Below are 19,874 nucleotides of genomic sequence, written 5' to 3' on the forward strand. Positions count from 1 at the left end.
CATTTTTTGTGTCATTTTAGTCATTTGGATTGGATTTGTCTATGGCTTAATATGCTAAGACTGGATGAATCATCACCTGTATACTGAACATATAGTTCCGGTGGGAACATTCTGTTCCCTAACTCGTTTTAATAAAAACCATGAGGTTAGAGATACAAGAGAAGTCCTTGTTCTGATTCCAGCAGATTTGCTGTTTAGTTTTTTCTTTCCTTTTACAACCTGTGATTACCCACCTAACTCTCTTCATATGGTCTATTGTTACCTAAGTAATTCTTCCCCTTGTGCCTGTGTTTGCTTTTTCAACTAAATGATTAAGTGTCTTAATTTCTAGGCTAAGATACTTCTTTCCTCCTTCCTCCGTAAATTTCCTTACTCTTTCTCTGCCCTGAAAGAAAGGGGTAAGATGATGAGTACCAAGAATAAAAGTATTTGACTTCATCTGGGAGGCCAGAGAAGGCTTCCCTAAGGAGGATACATTTAAGCAGACATCTGATGGATGATTAAGAGTCAACTAGGAGAAGAGGAGGAAGAAATAGCATTTCAAACAGAGGAAAGAAAGGGCATGGGCAAAGACCCTGTGGTAGGGAGGAGCAAAGCAAGCAGGAAGAATTGGAATCAAGCCAAGTGGAGAATGGGCTGAGAGAACCAAGGGAATATATGGTATGAAATTAGACTGGAAAGGGAGGCAGAGTTCAGACCTTATAGAGTTTTTTAGGTCATATTTAATAAAGATCAGTGCTTATTCTAAAACCAAGGAGAAACAAATAAAAGGTTTTAAGCATGAAGTTGACCAGATTTGCAATCTGTAAAGATCCTTTTGGCTGCAGCGTGGATGGTACTTTGTGGTAAAGGATGGAAGTGTGTTGATTGGTTACAGGCCATTTTAGTGGGGTACACTGGAGAGGATGGAGCTTGGGATAAAGTTAGAGTGGTGCAGTTATAGAAAAGATAACAGATATAATTCTTAAATCTCAACAGATATGTTGTATTAGAAATGGGAGAGGAAAGAGAACTGTGTGAAAAATAACTACTAGATTTCTGATTACAGCATTTAGACAGCAAGGGAATCCCAGAAGCAGATCACATTTTGGGAACATCATGCATTTCAGAGGCAGAAAATTTCAGATGGCTTTGAGACACACAAGAGGAAAGGTCGAATAGTAATAATGATAATAGCTAATATTGTTGAGCATTTACAGTTATTATAGCATTTTTTAAGCTGGGGACATGGAAACACAGATGTTAAGAGACTTGTCCAATATCAGACAGTAAGTGGAAGAAATGGGATTTGAATCTACATACTTCACTTCCAGAGCCCATGCATCTTACCAGTCTGTATGCTGCCTGTGTAGACAGATGTGGACCTACAGATATGTAGGTGTGGAGCTCATAGAAGGGGTCTGGACTAGAGATTAAAAGTACAGAACAAAAAAATATATTTTTATTTATGTCTCTGAAATGGATGAGATATCCTAGGGAGAGAATGTAAAGTGAGACATGATGTTTACCTTGAGGTTCTTCAGCATTCAGTGGCCAAGGATAGCAAGATGGGCAGAGGGAAAGACCATGGGCTTCTGGTTGATATAAGAGAAAAAGGGGAGGTTAAGGAGATAACGAACAGTGGCGATTGTACTGCTAACATATCCAGTACAGAAGGGTCTTGGAGGAGTGGCGTAGTGGGGCTCAAGCACTTTGGGAAGTGAATAGGAGATGAGGACATGAAGTCAGAACATTTAGGCAACTCTGTAGAGAAGTTTATTTGAAGCAGGAAGTGTCTAGATAGGCCTGTGAGCTATAGCTGGAGGGAGATGTGAGGCCAAGCGGCTTTGTTTTGCCGTTATTTTAAAGGAAGAGACTGGTGTTTGTTTAAAAACCAGTGCAAAAAAGATCTGCATGAGAAGAGGTTGAATATATAAATGAGACAAGGAATAATATTTTCATGTTGTTGGGAAAACAGGAGAGAATGGGATTAGGCATATGCAGAGAGTCTGGCATTTGGAAGGAGGAGGGACACCACTTTGGTGTGTCAAGTCTGGAGTAGGAAGAACTGGAGCCACTTTGGTAAGTTGTATGTGATACCGGGAAGGAGAGTGACTTTCCATCAGATAACTTCTGTTTCCTTTGGAAAATGAAGGTGAAATAATCTAGAGAGAGCTTGAAGAGGAGAATAGTACTGAAGGTTTGAGGAGTTAAGGAGAACAGGTTTAGTGTCAGGCATCAAAGAGGCTGGCTCTTGTGTTTCCAAAAATAATCTGTGCAGTGAGTTTCCTAGTTGAACACAAACACCCTTTTCGGAGCAGTTGCAGAGTTTGAGGAGATGGGAATTTGTAGGACACAGAGACTTACGCTGCTCTAAATGTGGTTTCTGTATTGTGTGTGTCCATTTCTCCTGAGAGTAAGGTCAGTATTAAAGCTGAGAAGGAGATGGGAGGCATGAGATGGTCTGTGGAAATGTTTAAACACATTTTTTAAGGCAAACATTTGTAGTGATTTAAATTACTTTATTGAAAGAGTCTTCTGACACATCACATGTTATCTTACGTTTTACTTATTTTAGAAAACAGTTTATTCACCAGCAAGGCTCTTCAACTGGCTTTTTGAGGACAGGGCCCCTATCTCACTAAGCAAGCTACTGAGTGTGTGTCCCACAGGTATTTGCTAAATAAATGGTGAGAAAAGCGCTAGATATTACAACTCTGTTGGTACTGTGGCTACATTTTATTTGGGCAAGGGATTTTTTTGCTTTATGTTTTTTTGTAAACCTAAATAGATGTTCTCATTTGAAATTATAATGATCTCCATTTTTTAACGTGCCAAGAGAGTGATTTTCCCTTACCCAATTAAAAGTTTGATTTATTTAATGTAACTGAGAAGTGTGAATCATAAATGAAACATTATATGTATTTATTTTTCATATTTTTTAAGTTATGAAAATGTATTTGCTTGAACTACTGTATTCTAAGATTTTGATACATTTTTTAGTGACTCTTCTGGATGTTTTCTATTCCAGAAAATATGAAATTTTAGTTTTGATTTTTCATAAAAAGATACATTGAATATGATAGCTTTAATTTTAACTCTACTAATTTAGATTGGCCTAGGGACAACAGAATGCTTACATAAAAATTCTAAAGAACACACTAAGCAATATTTTATTTTTACCATAGGTAAAAAGGTGATGAGTTTCTCTAACTATAGGTGGGGTTTTTTTTGTTTGGTTTTTTTTTTTTTGGCCAAAATACAAATAAAGATTCATCTAAAGCAGTGGTTCTCCAAAGGGGTGGCATATCAATACTAACGTATAAAGTTGCTTTCTGCCCCTTCGCAAGATTGTGTCTCCGTTCTTCATGCTACCAAGCCCCTGCTGAGACGCTCTTCATACTGACTAGATTGTTTTCTGCTCCAGTTGTGTTTGGAAGTGTTCGCATTTTTTTTCTACTGTATATTTGCCTCTTTGTCCATCTATGGCTGTAGGAAGCTTATCCTGGGAGTGGAGGAAAAGATGTTTTGTCATTGCCACATTCTTCTGGACATAGACTGGAGGACTATAAGAATGTAAGCATTTGCTGAAACATAGTACTCTTTTCTGTTTGTAAGCACCTATTCATTATTACTGTCATCGACCCTTATCTCTATCTTTCCCAAGGTTCCTTGCTTCCTTCAATCTATGATCACTTTAAATATGGTCTTTCCTCTCCCCTGCACCTGTAGTCTCAGGTGAATCTTCTTCCCACTCCCACACAAGGTAATTGTACTCTAACACCCTAGAAAAAACCTGAAGTTTTTGTGCAGCCAGCCTGTCCTGCACAAGGACAGAGAGCTTCAGGAGCTTGCTTTTCAAGAAGTGCCCAGCTGAACCTAGGGAGCTTCAGTCCTCAGGAACAAATGTGAAAGAAGATCTAGCTAGACAAACTGTGAAAAGAATACATTTACCTGCCATGACCTTTACGTTGGTTATTAGGATAGTTCAGAAGTCTCTTTGCATCACTATACGTACCCTACTTGTGTGGATATTTTGTGATATGGTCATCAAAATTGGAAGAAGGCATGGCATACCAGCTTGAAAGAATATTTTTAGATTCAGGCTCCATGGTGGTTACCATGTGACTGCTTAAGCCACAGCTGCTTCTAAAACTCCTTTGCCATGCTTCACTTTTTCTAATTTAATTAGATCATATAGTTAGTGTCATTAATTTGGGATGGAAGCACCCTTCTGTCATGACTACTGTCCCTCACAAGTTTGAAAATGATTCACCATGCATATTAAAAAGTAAAATGCTTTTATTACTTTCATCAGGAGGCCATATGATACAAAGGTAAGCTGTTCAGGATGAAGATGAAAAAGTGAGTAGGAAAAGAAAATTAAAGTAAAAAGTTACTTTCTGAGATTTATTATTTCTGGCACTATTTTTGGATTTTGGGTTCATATTTTAGAAGGTAAAACCTCAGTCGACAATCAGGAGTTCTGTGTTTTATTCAGTTAGAAAGTTTTGATGTATTTGGAAAGTCATGTAATTTTCCTGTTGTCCAAGTAAAAATGGCCATGATTCCATAGTAGAAGCTTATGGAGACTATGTGTGAAGGTTCTGAATGATTTATTACATAATCATAGAAACAAAAGTTAAGTATTTCTTTGGTTTTGTAACTTCATATAATTCAAGAGATAGTATTTAAGTCATATTCATGTATATGTTAAAAAAATTTTAGTACTTTACTAAAGTGGTAAACTTTCATATTACACAGTTCAATAAGGCAAATATCTTTATGACTTTTGCGTAAGATCCTAAATACTGTGTTATTTTTTCAAAAAAATGTAGATGTGGTGTTAATCATATGCTAATAATACTGTTTTGTAATTTTCTCTTAAAAGTTTGTAAATCCAGTTTTCTTTTTTAGGTGTGTTGAAGAAAGTACACACATCTTATCTTCTGAACATTTTGATGGAATTAACCACAAACCTCATGCAAGAACAATAAAAGGTATTTTGTTAAATAATTTTTGCATATTGATGTAGTGCTCTTAATTTCTAGATTTTCCCCACAAAGGCCTACCGTAAATCAACTGCAGTGGATACTACTTCACAGAGTATATTTTGTAAGAGAAGTTTCTTAATCATAAAATATATTTATTCTGTACCAAGTCATATGATACTTCTTTCAGAAAGTGCTTGTGCAGACAAAATTTCAGTATTAGTAGTATGAAATAGCATCATTTATTTTCACTGTGCACTTGTATATATTTTTTATATGCAGAGTACATGTAGTCATGTATTTAAAACATGCCCATGAGACAGATATGAAATTAATCAGGAAACGTAGGACAGCTGCGTTCATTTCCTACTTTGCTCTCCTTGGAGTTCTTCAGAATAGATGTGTTTAAGAGCAAATCCAAAGTGAGCATCTTACTGTGCATACCTCTTAACATTAGGATGATATTAAATGGCGTGGTGAGCCCTTAAAAAGGTAAACACCCTCCTGAAAACGCCAGAATAGCTTGGGCTTCATTCCCAGATCCCACGTTATAAGCCACATAGACCTAACAGACATCTGTAGAATACTCCACTTAAAGAGCAGAACACCCATTCAAGTGCATATGGAACACTCTTCAGGATAGATTATTGGGACATAAAATTAGCTTCAATATATGTAAAAAGGAATGAAATAATACAAAAGTTTGTTATAGAATACAATTAGAAATAAGTAACAAAAGAAAATTTGGGAAATGCACAAATATGTAGAAATTAAATGACATACTCCTAATTTGGGAAATGCACAAATATGTGGAAATTAAATAATATACTTCTAAATAATCAGAGTCAAAGAAGAAATCACAAGGGAAATCAGAAAATGTCTTGAGATAAATTAACCTAAAGCACTACATACCAAAATTTATGGGCTGCAACTTTAAAAAGCAGTGTTTAGAGAGAAATTTATAGCTATAAATGCTTATTTTTTTCAAAAAAAGAAAGATCTCAAATTGATAATCCAACTTTTCACCTTAAGAACCTAGAAAAAGAAGAGCAAACTAAACCTAAGCAAGCAGAAGGAAGAAAATAATAAAGATGAAAGTGCAAATAAATGAAAGAATAAAAACGATAGAAAATCAATAAAAGCAAAAGTTGGTCCTTTGAAAGATCAGCAAAATTTATGAACCTTTAGCTAGACTAACCAGGATAAAAGAATAATCAGCAATGAAAGAGCGGATATCACTACCGACTCTACAGAAATTTAAAAAAGGTAATTATATGCTAAAATATTTGGTGACTTAAATGAAATGGATAAATTCCTAAAAAACAAAAACTACCAAAACGGAGTCAAGAAGACAGAGAAAATATGAACCTATAACAAGTTAAGTGATTGAATTATAATTTCAAAAATTTCCCCCTTCATACACACAAAAAACCCAGGCCCGTATGTCCTCACTGTGAATTTTACCAAAAATATAGAAAAGAATTTATGCCAATCTTTTACAAACTTCTCCAAAAAAATACAAGAGGAGAGAATACTTCCTGACTGATTCTGTAAGGCGAGTGTATTACCCTGATAAAAATGGACAAGACAACAAGAACACAAGAAAACTATAGACCAGTATCTTTGGTCTATAGTTCTGATGTAAAAATTCTTGGCCGGGTGTGGTGGCTCACACCTGTAATCCCAGCACTTTGGGAGGCTAAGGCAGGTGCATCACCTGAGGTCAGGAGTTCGAGACCAGGCTGGCCACCATGGTGAAACTGTGTCTCTACTAAAAATACAAAAATTAGCTGGGCGTGGTGGCTAGTGCCTGTAATCCCAGCTACTCTGGAGGCTAAGGCAGGTGAATAGCTTGAATCCAGGAGGCAGAGGTTTCAGTGAGCTAAAATTGCGCTATTGCGCTTCAGCCTGGGCGACAAGAGCAAGACTCCATCTTAACAAACAAAAATTCTCAACAAAATGCTGGAAAATTAAATCTAGTGACATGAAAAGCATTAACATCAAGACCAAATGGGATATATGTCAGGAATGCAAGATTGCTTTGACATATGAAAATCTGTGTTGACACCACATTAATAGAATAGAGAACAGAAGTCACATGATCATCTTAATAGACACAGAAAAAGCACTTGACAAATTCTAAGTCCCTTTTATCATACAAACACTGAACAAACTAGGAATAGAAGGGAACTTCCTCACCCTGATAAAGAGAATCTACAAAAACTACACAGCTAACATCATACTTAATGGTGAAAAACTGAGAGTTTGCCCTCTAAGATCAGGAACAAGACAAGAATGTGTTATCTTACTGTTTCTATTTAACATTGCACTGGAGGTTCCAAGCAGGGCAGCTAGGTAAGAAAAAGAGAAGCATCCAGATTGGAAAGGCAGAAGAAAAACGTTCTCTGTTTGTAGATGACATCTTTTATGTAAAAATATCTAAGGAATCCCCTAAAAAATTGTTAGAACTAATAAAAGAATTCAGCAAGTTTGAAAGATACAAGATCAGTACAAAGATGAATTGTATTTATATATGCTACCAATGAACAATCTGGAAATTAAGAATAAAACTGAGAAATTAAGAAAACAATGACATTGGCAGTAGCATCAAAGAGAATAAATACTCAGGAATAAGTATTTACAAATAAGCAAAAGAAGTGCAAGACTTGCACACCAAAACCACAAAATATTGTTGTGAAAAATTGAAGACCTAAATAAGTGGAAAGATATCTGTGTCTTCGAATTGGAAAACTCACATTGTTAAGATGGTAATACACCCCAAATTGTTCTAGTTTCAATGCAGTCTGAAAATTTCAGCTGCCCCTTTTGTAGAAATTGACAAGTTGACCCTAAAATTAATATGGAAATGCAAGGAATCCATAATAGCCAAAATAGTATTGAAAAAGAAAAGCAAAGTTTGAAAACTCCCCATTCTCAATTTCAAGAGTTACTACAAAGCTATAATAAATAACAGTGTGGTACTGGCATAAGGATATACATACAGATCAATGGAATAGGATCTAAAAATAAACTGTTACATCTGTGGTACACTGATATTCAACAAGGGTACCAAGACACTCTGATAGTCTTTTCAGCCAGTAGTCTTGGGACAACTGGATATCCTCACACAATATATAAAAATTAATTCAAAATGGATCAAAGACCTAAATGTAAGAGATAAAAACAATATAAAACTCTTAGAGGAAAACATAGACTGAAATCTTTATAACCTTGTGGTAGGCAGTGGTTTCGTAGATTGATACCAAAAGCATAAACAATAAAAGAAAACTATGTAAGTTGGACTACACTAAAATTAAAAACTTTTGTACTTCAAAGGACGCCATCAAGAAAGTGAAAAGACAGCCCACAAAATGGGAGAAAATATTTGCAAATCTTTTATCTGATAAAGAACCTGTATCCAATGTATATAAAGAACTCTTACAACTCAACAATAAAAATAACCCAATTAAAACTAGTCAAAGAAATTGAGTAGACATTTTTCCAAAGAAGATTTGCAAATTGCCAATGAGCACATGAAAAGATTCTCAACATTGTCAGTCATTAGGGAATAGCCACAATGAGATACCGCTTCGTGCCTCGTGGGATGGCTGTAATTTAAATATGGACAAAAACAAGTATTAGTGAGGATTTGTTGACATTGGAAACCCTATACATTATTGGTGGGAATGTAAATGGGAAACTTCTTTGGAAAACAATCTGGAAAATCCTCAAAAGGTTAAACATAGAGTTACCCTAAGACACAGCCAGTATTTATATTGAAAACCTCTTCCATTCCTGTGTGTAACACTGTAAAGGGGTAAATGTTACCGTATGTGAAGTGTATCACAAATAACTCCTCCTAGGTGGTCTGTTACTGTGTCAAATTCTTCGGGTACCATATGAACACAAAGGGGTGTGAACCCAACCCTCCAGAGCTTCTAGTCTGTTAGGAGTATGAGGCATTACAATTGTGGTAAGTACCATCAGGGAAAGATACAGGGGCCACTAAGATTATTAACAGGGATATCTGAACCTAGGTCAGGGACAGTTCTCTTTAAGGGGGTGATTTTCCCTTGACATCCAAAGGATGAATCCAAGCTATCAAGGCAAAAAGGGCATAAGATAAGAGGGATTACAGGAAGTGGGGGCCAACACGTGTAAAGACTCTCAAGAGAGTCACAGGGTTTTCAGGAAATGGAAGGAAGGTCAGCGTGAATGAGACAAAGAAAATGAGGGGGTGAGGAGTGCATCCGAGAAGAAGGTCCAGACCAGACTGTGCACAACCTCATCAATGTGTTACGGCTTTTAAAGGTTTTCAGTCTGGGGTGACACATTCTAATCCGTGTTTTGAAGACAGCCCTCTGGCTGTGTCAGTTAGAAAAGGGGCAAGAGTGGAAGTGGGAGGGACCAGTGAAGAGTACTCATGGTCTAGGCAGGGACTGATAGAGCAACTTGCACCAGACAGTTGGCAGTGGAGACGAGGAAAAGTGGACATATCTGAGGGCTTTTTGGAAGATAAAATTGATACTATTTGGCGAAAGCCAAGGTAGGGGAAGTAAGGGAGAGAGGTGTAAGGCATGGCTCCCAGACATTGGACTTTGGAAAGTGAATGAGTTGGAGGGCTGTTTCTAAGCCAGAGATTTTCCTTCATGATACACTTTGTTATGAACAACTTCAAGTAACATGATTGGATTTTTTTTCTGTTGACAAGTATCTCTTTCTTACTGAGGCAGTCACATATAATACAGAATTATGTGATTTGCTGATAGCAAATATTTGGGGAGAGTACAAATTTCTGAAAATTAGACAATTTTTTTTTATTTGCCAGATGAATTTTGCTCTGAGAGTCTCTGTTGTCCTAGTCTGTCTCCTGTGTCTTCTTTTTTTTTTTTTTTTTTAACTGTGCATGAGCTGTTTTTAATTTGTTGTGCTGTTACTAAAGTTCTGAAGGCTGCAGTTAAAACATTCCAATTTCTCCCTTCCATCTTTATTGATTCTCAAGATTTTACACAGAAAATTCTTTGGGGGCTAGAACAGCAGTAATTGCATCACACTGTTTTCAAGACTTCAAGTTTCAAAAGCAAATCATTAAAAAAATACAGTTCCTGATTTAAGTTAGATACAGGGACAAAAAAGTAGCACATACTTGAAGGTTACATGGTCTACAAATGGTGGCACTATTTTCCTTGGGAGAGTAGTTCTGTTGGTATATATTTTTTTTAATACCCAAAAGGCTCAACCTCAAGCAGTAATAAACTTACAAGCAAAAGTCCTGTGTCTCCTTAAAATGTGTTTGGCCTTGCCGATCCTCCCCCAGTGCTGTAGAGATCATCTGACATGTGAGCCTCCTCATTTTTATGTAAGTAATGAAAGTAGACTCTGAAATAATTTTCTGGCAAGTAACTACCTTCCAATGAGAAATATTTGGACTGAATGTAGTTTTAGCAATTTCTTATTTCCTTGGTCAGCCAAAGTCTTAAAATGCCAAGTTCTTTGGGGATGCTTTTATTCTCCAGTTATGTAGAAGTGATGGTGTTTTCTTATAACTTCTAAAAGGCACACTGGCAATTTAACACTACACTGAAATAAATTTTAATTTACACCCTAAAATCATTTTCATGGGATCCCTGAAGAATTAGTTATTAGGCATCCACTTGCATTTAGGATGCCAGCACACAGAACCAACTGACCTGTAAAGATCTTATGAGAAAAAGAGTATGCAAATGGGTTATAGTTTCAGTTATAACTGTTGTAAGAAAGGTGACTTCCTGATTATTAGTGTTTATTGTTAATGTATCAGTAATGGGCAAATATTATAAATCTGTAAATGCCAAACACAGCAAAGCTAGAGGCAAATTTGTGTTAGAATCAGGACAGTCATTTAGAGAAAGTCATAGTGACCTGCCTTTTGCATTTTTCTCCTGGGGCATTTTCACTAACATTTGTTCTCATGAACCAGCATACACAGGAAGGAATCAGGGACTACTGTTCCTAATTTTTCAATGAGAATACTGACACTCACATCTATTTGAAACAAGTTTCCATTTTTCTTACTGGAGTATAGGCCATCTAAAAATTAGTGTTTTATTATTGATAAGCATTAACTATCATTGTTTTTCATGTGTACTTATTCTGTTGTGCATTTTAATTTCTGAGAATACTGAGGACAGAACCCAGTACCTGTCTTCAAACCTCAGCTCCACATTTTACTAGCTGGGTGAGCTTAGATAAATTACTTAATCTCTCTGTGCATGAATTTCCTTGTATGTAAAATGGGGATCATAAAATATCCATCCCAAGGCTGTGATGAGAATTAAAGAAATTAGCATATACTTAAAATGCCGAGAACACTGTTTGGAGCCATAGAAATCTCAAAATAAATGTTAGTTGCTGCTGCTGTTATACCAATAAAATAGCTCTCTAACTCCCACATGAAAATTAAGAGGTTAATTCAGTTACGGTTATTGGTGGTGGTGGTTTTCTTTGTTGTTTGGGCTATTGTGGTGAAGGGCAAGGTTACATAGCTCATAAGTGGTATAAACCAGGTTTACTAAGTCATTGATTTAGAGTAGGGACTAGCAAACCAAATTGGGCCTGGTTTTGTGTGGACTGCAAGCTAAGAATGATTTTTATATTTCTAAATTATTGAAAAAAAAACAAGGAAGACAATATTTTGTGATCAATGAAAATGATATAAAATTTTGTTTCAGTATCCATACATAGTTTTTTTTTTTTTTTTTTGAGACGGAGTCTCACTGTGTCGCCCAGGCTGGAGTGCAGTGGCTGGATCTCAGCTCACTGCAAGCTCCGCCTCCCGGGTTTACGCCATTCTCCTGCCTCAGCCTCCCGAGTAGCTGGGACTACAGGCGCCCACCACCTCGCCCGGCTAGTTTTTTTGTATTTTTTAGTAGAGACGGGGTTTCACCGTGTTAGCCAGGATGGTCTCGATCTCCTGACCTCGTGATCTGCCCATCTCGGCCTCCCAAAGTGCTGGGATTACAGGCTTGAGCCACCGTGCCGTGCCCGGCCATCCATACATAGTTTTTATTGAAACTTCATAAATAACCTTATATATTGCTTGTAACTGTTTTCTTACTACACTAGTAGAATAGAGTAGTTATGACACAGATGGTAGGGTCCACAAAACTGAAAATATTTACCATGTAACACTTTACAGAAAAAGTTTTCCAATGCCTGCTTTGTGGGGTTATCAGTTACATTGATTACAGTGAATGCCTACCTTTTATACTGCCTTACTTTGACAAAAGATGGTTGCATAAGAAAGTGTATAACTTTAATTAGTTATTCTTGTGGCCAGAAAACTTTTGTTTGTTTTGTTTTGTTTTGTTTTGTTTTCAAAAGAATAATTTTCTACGTTGGTTAAAATTTTTCTTGAAACTGGCGTACAAGTTCATGAGTAGAGTTAATTCAACTCTAGTAGATGTGTAAGTATATACATGCCAAAAACTATACATATTCACTAGAGTATTAAGATTTGGATTCGTCTCAAGAGTTGTCAAAACAAAAGTCTGACTCTGTGTGCCCTTTGGGGGGGGGGGGGCTGGGGGGGGTGAGGAGGAGGTTCAGTACATTTGCTATTCCATATTTCTTCTTTTTTTTTTTTGAGAAGGAGTCTTGCTCTGTCACCCAGGCTGGAGTGCAGTGGCACGATCTCGGCTCACTGCAAGCTCTGCCTCCCGGGTTCACGCCATTCTCCCACCTTAGCCTCCCAAGTAGCTGGGACTACAGGTGCCCGCCACCACACCCAGCTAATTTTTTGTATTTTTAGTAGAGACAGGGTTTCACTGTGTTAGCCAGGATGGTCTCGATCTCCTGACCTCGTGATCCACCCGTCTCGGCCTCCCAAAGTGCTGGGATTACAGGCATGAGCCACCACGCCTGGCCTCCATATTTCTTTTTTAAAAGATTATTGAAATATAATGAATTCTGAAACAACCTATTAATAAGATGAATTTTTAAATGATAATGTACTTTAAGAGTATAGCATTATAATCCCATTTTGGAAGTTACTTGTGGTTATTTCTTTAAAGCCTTTGCTTTTGTGACTGAAAGCCTGATATTTATAAGGTAGCCAAACTCTGGAGGCTTTTAGCAGTTGTATTTGGAGAACATGTGCTTTAATTTTGTTATACCAATCCTTTAGGCAAATAACCTTTTCTTTTATCTATGTGCTGTTTTTAAGTATGATGTGGATCTTTCTTATTTGGTTAGTTATATAATTTTTATTTAGCATCTTCTTTCACCTTGAATATCTGCAAAATCTTGTAACTCCTTTTTTTAAGGTTTGTATCATTCAAAGTTAATTCATCAAATATTTTGAAAGACTTCGTCCAAGGTCCTGAAGCTAAGAATGTGACAGACTTGCACCTTGCCCCTGTAGAGTTTTGAGTCTGGTGAGGAAGATAGATGTGAAGTTAATATAGGTGTAGTCAGTGTTGGGAAAGGAGAATTAAATTGTGCAAAGAAAATATAGAATAACAAGACCTTATCTAATCTGAAGAGGGCAGAGAATATTCTTTGAATTTTTAAAAAAATGTGTGATGATTTTGAAAATCCATCCTTAACTAAAGATCTGTTACTGAGTTGAAATTATTTTGTGTTTAGAAAAAGTATTGAATGAGAATTATAAGAAATTACATACAGTGCCTCTCTTATTGATATAGGCACAATCTACTAAATTGCTACATTGGATGATTGATGGATGGACTTTACACATTTGATTTTGCCAGGAAATTATGTATTGAGTGTAATGGTCACCATGGAATTCGAATGCAGAAAATATCAAAAGTGAAAAAAAGACTACTTGAAAATCAAAGTATCTGTTCTTCTTAAACAGAAATATATTTTTAAAGTGGAATCTAACTAGGTGTTTTCCCCCCTTTTAGAACGGTTATTATTTTTAGTATAAAAATAGATGGTTATGTAGTTACATATGTATTATATAAATATATACAATATAGTTATATGTGTGTGTGTATATGCACACACATACATGTATTATACCCAATTGAAGGTGGAAATGCCACCAAGTCAAGCCCCAAAAGTAACCACTGTTGATAATTTGATGTTTCTCTGTGAGAATACAACTTTTTTTCCTTTAAAGGCAAATGAGATCAGAATATACCTACTGTTCCCCAGCTTGCTTCACTTAAGATGATGTTATGGACATCTTTCCCTGGCAGTGTTGATTGAGAACCACCTCTCTCCCAGGTTCTACTTTATTCTTGTTGTTCTTATTGTTAATACTACTGTTTTAAGTAAGGTAGAACATTCAAAAGGTTTACAAAAAAATATACAGTAGAAAGTTATTTTTCTTTCCAATTCTTCCTTTTCCAGAGGCTACCACCCTTAATAATTTCTTACCTCTTGAAATCATCCTGTTGCAGTTATTTGCCTTTACTTAGACTAAAGTTAACCCCCCAAACTAATCATTCATGAGGAAACCAAATGCTTAGTGAATTTACAGCAGCAACCAATTGATTTTGTAATATTATATTTAATATTGTATTTAAGTGTATTTAAAATTGTATACCAAAATGGTAACAGATTTCCCATTCATTGTATTTCAGTTTTAAGTTTAATGCTCTATGATTGTTGTTAGAGGATACAGTCTGGAGGTCAACAATCTCTGTCACCAGTTTGAAACCTTAAAGTAACTGTTTCAGGAGCAACCCCACAAGGCCCTGTGTACCCCAGAGCACTGCCCCATGTCCTCACCCATATCTGCTTGTTTCACTGTCAGTATTGTGAGTACAGACCCAGGTCTTGAAGACCCCAGGAGGAAATGACCTTGCTGCTTTAATCTCAAAGCTAATTTAGGGGTTTACAGCTCATCTCTGTGATGCCATATTTTCACCTGATGATTGTAATCTGGAACTACTGGGTTAACTTGCTTTTTTCAGGTCGACTTTGTTAATGCCAGAGCCTGGGGAGTGGAGGTGCCTGGGTGGTGGTAGATTTAAGGGAGGTCAGAAATCTCCTCTGCCAGGACCACGACTGAGAAGATGTTATTTGTTGAAGCACTTGCTCTATAGCACTAGATCTTTTGTCAGCTGCTAATACTAAGGTAGCCTTATGAACAAGATTGCCTGAAACTCCCTGCCTTTCTGATAAACTCACCAGAGAACATGGGATGATAGTATTAGGGGGAATATAGAAAGAAATTAACCAGATCCAATCTTCGGAGTGGTTGTGTTGATATCCTATGGCCTGAAGAGCCCTAGGCTAGTACTTCCTTTTTATAGGCAGTATTTACTTTTATATAAAATATGTTCCTCAAAAAACTACCCAGATATACAGTGTGTAAAAGTAAAACAAACAAAAAGACATATGCTAAGAAGATATTCCTTTACCACAGAACTATTTACTAGTCATTCTTTTTGACAGATATGTATGTCTAGTATAAATATTGTATACTTTGTAAATATTCTTTAGTTTTATCATTTTTCTTTACAGTTGAGCACATACCTGGCTTAAGTCAAGTATGCTTCCAATAAAAGTTAAAGACTTGCCACATAAAACACGCTGAGTGATTGCCATTTTTGCCTACTTTTATATTGCTTACAGTACCTATGCTACATATCACTACTATGATCACATTTACTTTTTTTATTGTGGTAAAAAACACATAACCTACAATTTACCTTCTTAACCCTTTTTAATTGCACATTTCAGTAGTGTTAATTACATTCACATTGTTGTGCAGCCAAACTCCAGAATTTTTCATCTTATAAAACTGGAACTGTATACCTATCACACAACTCCCTATTTCTCCCTGATTTCTTTTCTTCCGGCCTGCCCTCCTCCCCGACCACAACCCCCTAGCCCCCGGAAACCACTATTCTGCTGTCTATCTTTGAATTTGATTACTCTAGATACCTGATATATATGGAATCTTACAATGTCTGCCCTTTTCTGATTGGCTTATTTCATTTAACATAGTCTCCTCAAGGTTAATGCGTATTGTAGCATGTGTCAGAATTTCTTTTCTTTTTAAAGTTGAATAATATTCCATTGTATGTATATATCACATTTTGTTGATCCATTTGTCTGTCAATGGGCAGTTGAGTTGCTTCACCTCTTGGCTGCTATGAAAAATGCTGCTACGAACATGGATGTACATGTATCTCTTTGAGATCTTGCTTTCAGTTATTTTTGATATTCACACAGATGTGGAATTGCTAGACCATATGGTAACTCTATTTTTAATTTTGTGAGGTACTGCTGTACAGTATTCCATAGTTTCTGCACCATTTTACATTTCCAACGGTAAATAAGAGTTTCAATTTCTCCATATCCTCACCAACATTTGTTATTTTCTGTTTTTTTTTTTAAATAGTAGCCATCCTAATGAATGTGAGGTGATACCGCATTGTGGTTTTGATTTGCATTTTTCTAATTAGTGATGTACGTTTTTTAATATGCTTGTTGGCCATTTGTACATCATCTTTAGAGAAATGTCTATACAAATCCTTTGCTCATGTTTAAGTTGGGTTATTTGGGTTTTGTTGAGTCATAGGAATTTGTTGTATGTTCTGAATATTAATTCCTTATCAGATAATTATTTTCAAATATTTTCTTTCATTCTATAAGTTGCCTTTTCACTCTGTTGATTGTATCTGTTGATACACGGAAGTTTTAAATTTTGATATAGTCCAGTTTATCTATTTTTACCTTTGCTGCCGATGTTTTTGGTGTCATCTCAGTCACATTTACTTTTAATCTTTTCATCTCCAAACACCCAAACTAATTTTTCTAAAGTAAGAACAAAATATAATTAAATATTTAAATAATTCTAAAATAACTACTGCAAAGACAAAGATGACTGCCTCCTGAAAGTGAACTCTTGGCTAGCACCATCATGCCCTAACTTGAAGTGTTGCTTCATCAGCTAATGTGAAAATGTACACATTTGGAGTACAAAATGCAGTTGGAGGTATGGATCTAGAAATAGATTGTGGGGACATGGGCAAATATAGGAAAACAAAGGAAGAGGAAAGCACTCCTAGTTGTATCCTTTTAATTGGGATCCTTGAGTATCCACAATTAAACTATTTAACAAATCCATGCAAGAAAAAAACGGTCCTCTAGGGCCTTCTGCATTCTGATTTTTCTCATCTTTCCTATGTGGTAATGCCTCATAGTCAGCTAACACCCCTAAACAGAGACCAATTAGAAATTCTTGTTCTAAGGTTAACTTTCAAATTTAGAGAAATAAAGATGCTCTTCAAATATTTAACTTTATCCCAACGTAAATTTTAATAAACTATTGCAGTTGACTAGCAACATGGCCATTTATACCAATTAGTAGTTATAGACTATCAAAGACTATCAGCCATGCACAAAAAGTACTATAAGCATCTTTTCTAACTGCAAGAGTATATGAACCAGTGCTTGAATGGTTTTCTGTGTCTTCTGAGATATTTAAAGAAACTGGAATTTAAGTGATTTTTTTCTTCAAATGCTATTTCTCCTTGTATAATAATGTTGCCATTGTTCCTTTTTTTCTTCCCACTTTTTCTTTCTTTTGTGCTTGCTACTTACTCATCTTTCTCTTGATCGTTAATCCTACACAGATGTTGATAGTTCTCCTCCTTGCCTAATTTTTCTTCCCCACCCACCCAGACTCATTATTCACTGTCCTCATCCCTGATCTCTGTCCTCCAGCATTTACAAGGATTAAAATGAACCCACCAGAGTCTGTGTGGCTATGATTCTGGTTTCAGGACACTAGAGAACACACACATTAAATACTCCCCAGGTGCTGGGTCGGCGGCTTCCTCTCCCGCCTGGTGCTCAGGCCAGGTGTTGGTAAGATGTTAGGAACCTGAACTGGCAGGAAATTATTAAGCTTAGATGTTGCCTCTGGACCGTCTTGTCCTCCAAACACCAAAAGCAGTTTGATTCTTAAAAACGTATTCAGAAAAAGAAGCTACTGAGATATTTTCCCTCTTTATTTTCTTTTGGGTTTAAATAAATAGTAATGGTTATTCTACCCATGTGAAGTTTTTAGTTCTTAAATAAACCTGTATAACACATAGAGCATCTTCTGCAAAGAGAGTCTATGGATGCTTATTAATACATTAAACATTCCAGTTAAGCTCTAGGTTAATGAGAATTCAAGTTTTTGAGTGGTTACTTTATTCTAGTCCTTTGATGTACCATTTTGCTGTGTGCAACAGTACAGTATTATTTGAGTAGTTTTATTCATTAACAAAATGTACCAAAATAAATTTAGCTAGGGTCACAGTGTTTAATTTAATAGTATTACAATAATAACTACCATAATTAGTTTCAAATTTGCCTTCCTTCCCAGAGGATAAGACTTTTTTAGTTTTGAATGCCTTCTGAAGGTATGATAATGATAGCAAAATTAATGTCATGACCTTTATAGCCTGTTTATGGTTTTTCCATGTTGTACCCTAAAGGATTTAGGGAGCAGTGTACATCTAAAATAAACCACTTCGTATGGACAAGTTAAAAATTGGGTTAATTGGGTTCACATATCCTCAGCTGGTAGCACCTCAGTCAAGACACCATTTCATCGTAGATAAAGGAGCATGATTTTTACACTATAAAATCATTTTAAAACTATACATGTAATGTTTTTTAAAAAAAACACTTTTAAAGGGCTACTTTTTCAAATATGTAACAATGTTTTCTCTTATTATGTTATCTGGTTTGACTTTTTCAATTAGGAAATCAGTCTGTTTTCATTTTCATAGCAAGAAAATGTTGATACAAACTAATGAGTCATGCTGCATGAACACTAATGCACACTTCCTTTTGGTGATGTTGGGCAGCAGCACTGTCCCTTGCAACGGACTCCTTTTCCCATTTCTAGTTTGTTGGTGGGACTTCCCATAAACAATCACCCTTCTAACTCCTGGAGACAGGAAATTTGGTTTTCATGGTTTATATATTTCAGTAAAATGCAGTGTTTGTATATTCAGCTAAAGTTGAGACAGTTACATAGGCATGTTAGGATCCTTAAATGTTTTGAGTATTTGATTGAAAAATTCCTATGGCAGTTGTTGCAAGTGGTGGTTTTGAGGCACTTTCATGCATTGTTGGATAAATCAGTGCAACTTCTTTGAAGGACAGTTTGGCAAAATCAAGAAAAATGTTAAGTCAACCCAGAAATTTCTTACTGTGATTTCCTGTAGATAGACTTCCACATGTTAGCAAAAATGTGCATACAGGGGTACACACTGTATGTAGCTTTGTAAGAGCAGAAGGCTAAGAACAATCTAATTGTCAACCAGTGGGTTAAAAAATAATGTTCCATGCAATCAAATACTAGGCAGCCTTTAAAAAGAATGAAGATGCTTGATAAGTGCTGAGATAGCAAACTCTCAAAAATATATTAAGTGAAAAAAGAACAGCATGTATAATCTGCTTCAGTATGGAAATGGGGACAGGGAACAGAGCTTATTTCTATGTGTTAGTTTCTGTAAACACAAAACCATTTCTGAAAGGATGCCCAGAAAAGTGCAAATAGCTGTTGCCTCTGAGGAGGGGAATTGGGGGAATAGAATGAGAAGGAGGCTTATTTTTCAATTTATTCTTTTTTGTAGGACTTGAATTTTTTTTTGACCTGGTACTTATATTTTTTAACCAATATACAAACAGAATGTTAAAAAAAAGTTTTTGAAGACAATGTAAGTAAATGCTTAATATATAAATGCAGTAGTCTTCCCTTATTTGTGGTTTCTCTTCTCATTTCAGTTACCTGAGATACAGTTCAATAAGACAGAGTTTTGATAGAGAGACCACATTCACATAACCTTTATATGTTGTTATATATGTGTTCACATTCACACATTATATGTTATTATAATGTTGTATTTTATTATTAGTTATTGTCAATTTCTGTGCCTAATT

At 36.0% G+C, this 19,874-nt stretch overlaps 1 protein-coding gene across 9 annotated transcripts in view; it reads left to right on the forward strand.

Annotated features, from left to right (window-relative positions):
• ZNF438 (zinc finger protein 438) overlaps window positions 1-19,874 on the forward strand; it is a 177,639-nt gene that overhangs the window by 109,450 nt on the left and 48,315 nt on the right. For 7 of the 9 annotated variants that reach the window (XM_025397921.1, XM_025397917.1, XM_025397924.1 and 4 more), the window contains one exon: window positions 4,897-4,979. The gene's annotated coding sequence lies outside the window, so the exon portion shown is untranslated. Of the gene's footprint in view, window positions 1-3,474; window positions 3,556-4,896; window positions 4,980-19,874 lie in introns of all 9 variants that reach the window. The other 2 variants (XM_025397923.1, XM_025397919.1) reach the window with 1 other exon arrangement.

This window comes from Theropithecus gelada, chromosome 9 (genome assembly GCF_003255815.1).
Source record: "Theropithecus gelada isolate Dixy chromosome 9, Tgel_1.0, whole genome shotgun sequence".
Lineage (NCBI taxonomy): Eukaryota > Metazoa > Chordata > Mammalia > Primates > Cercopithecidae > Theropithecus > Theropithecus gelada.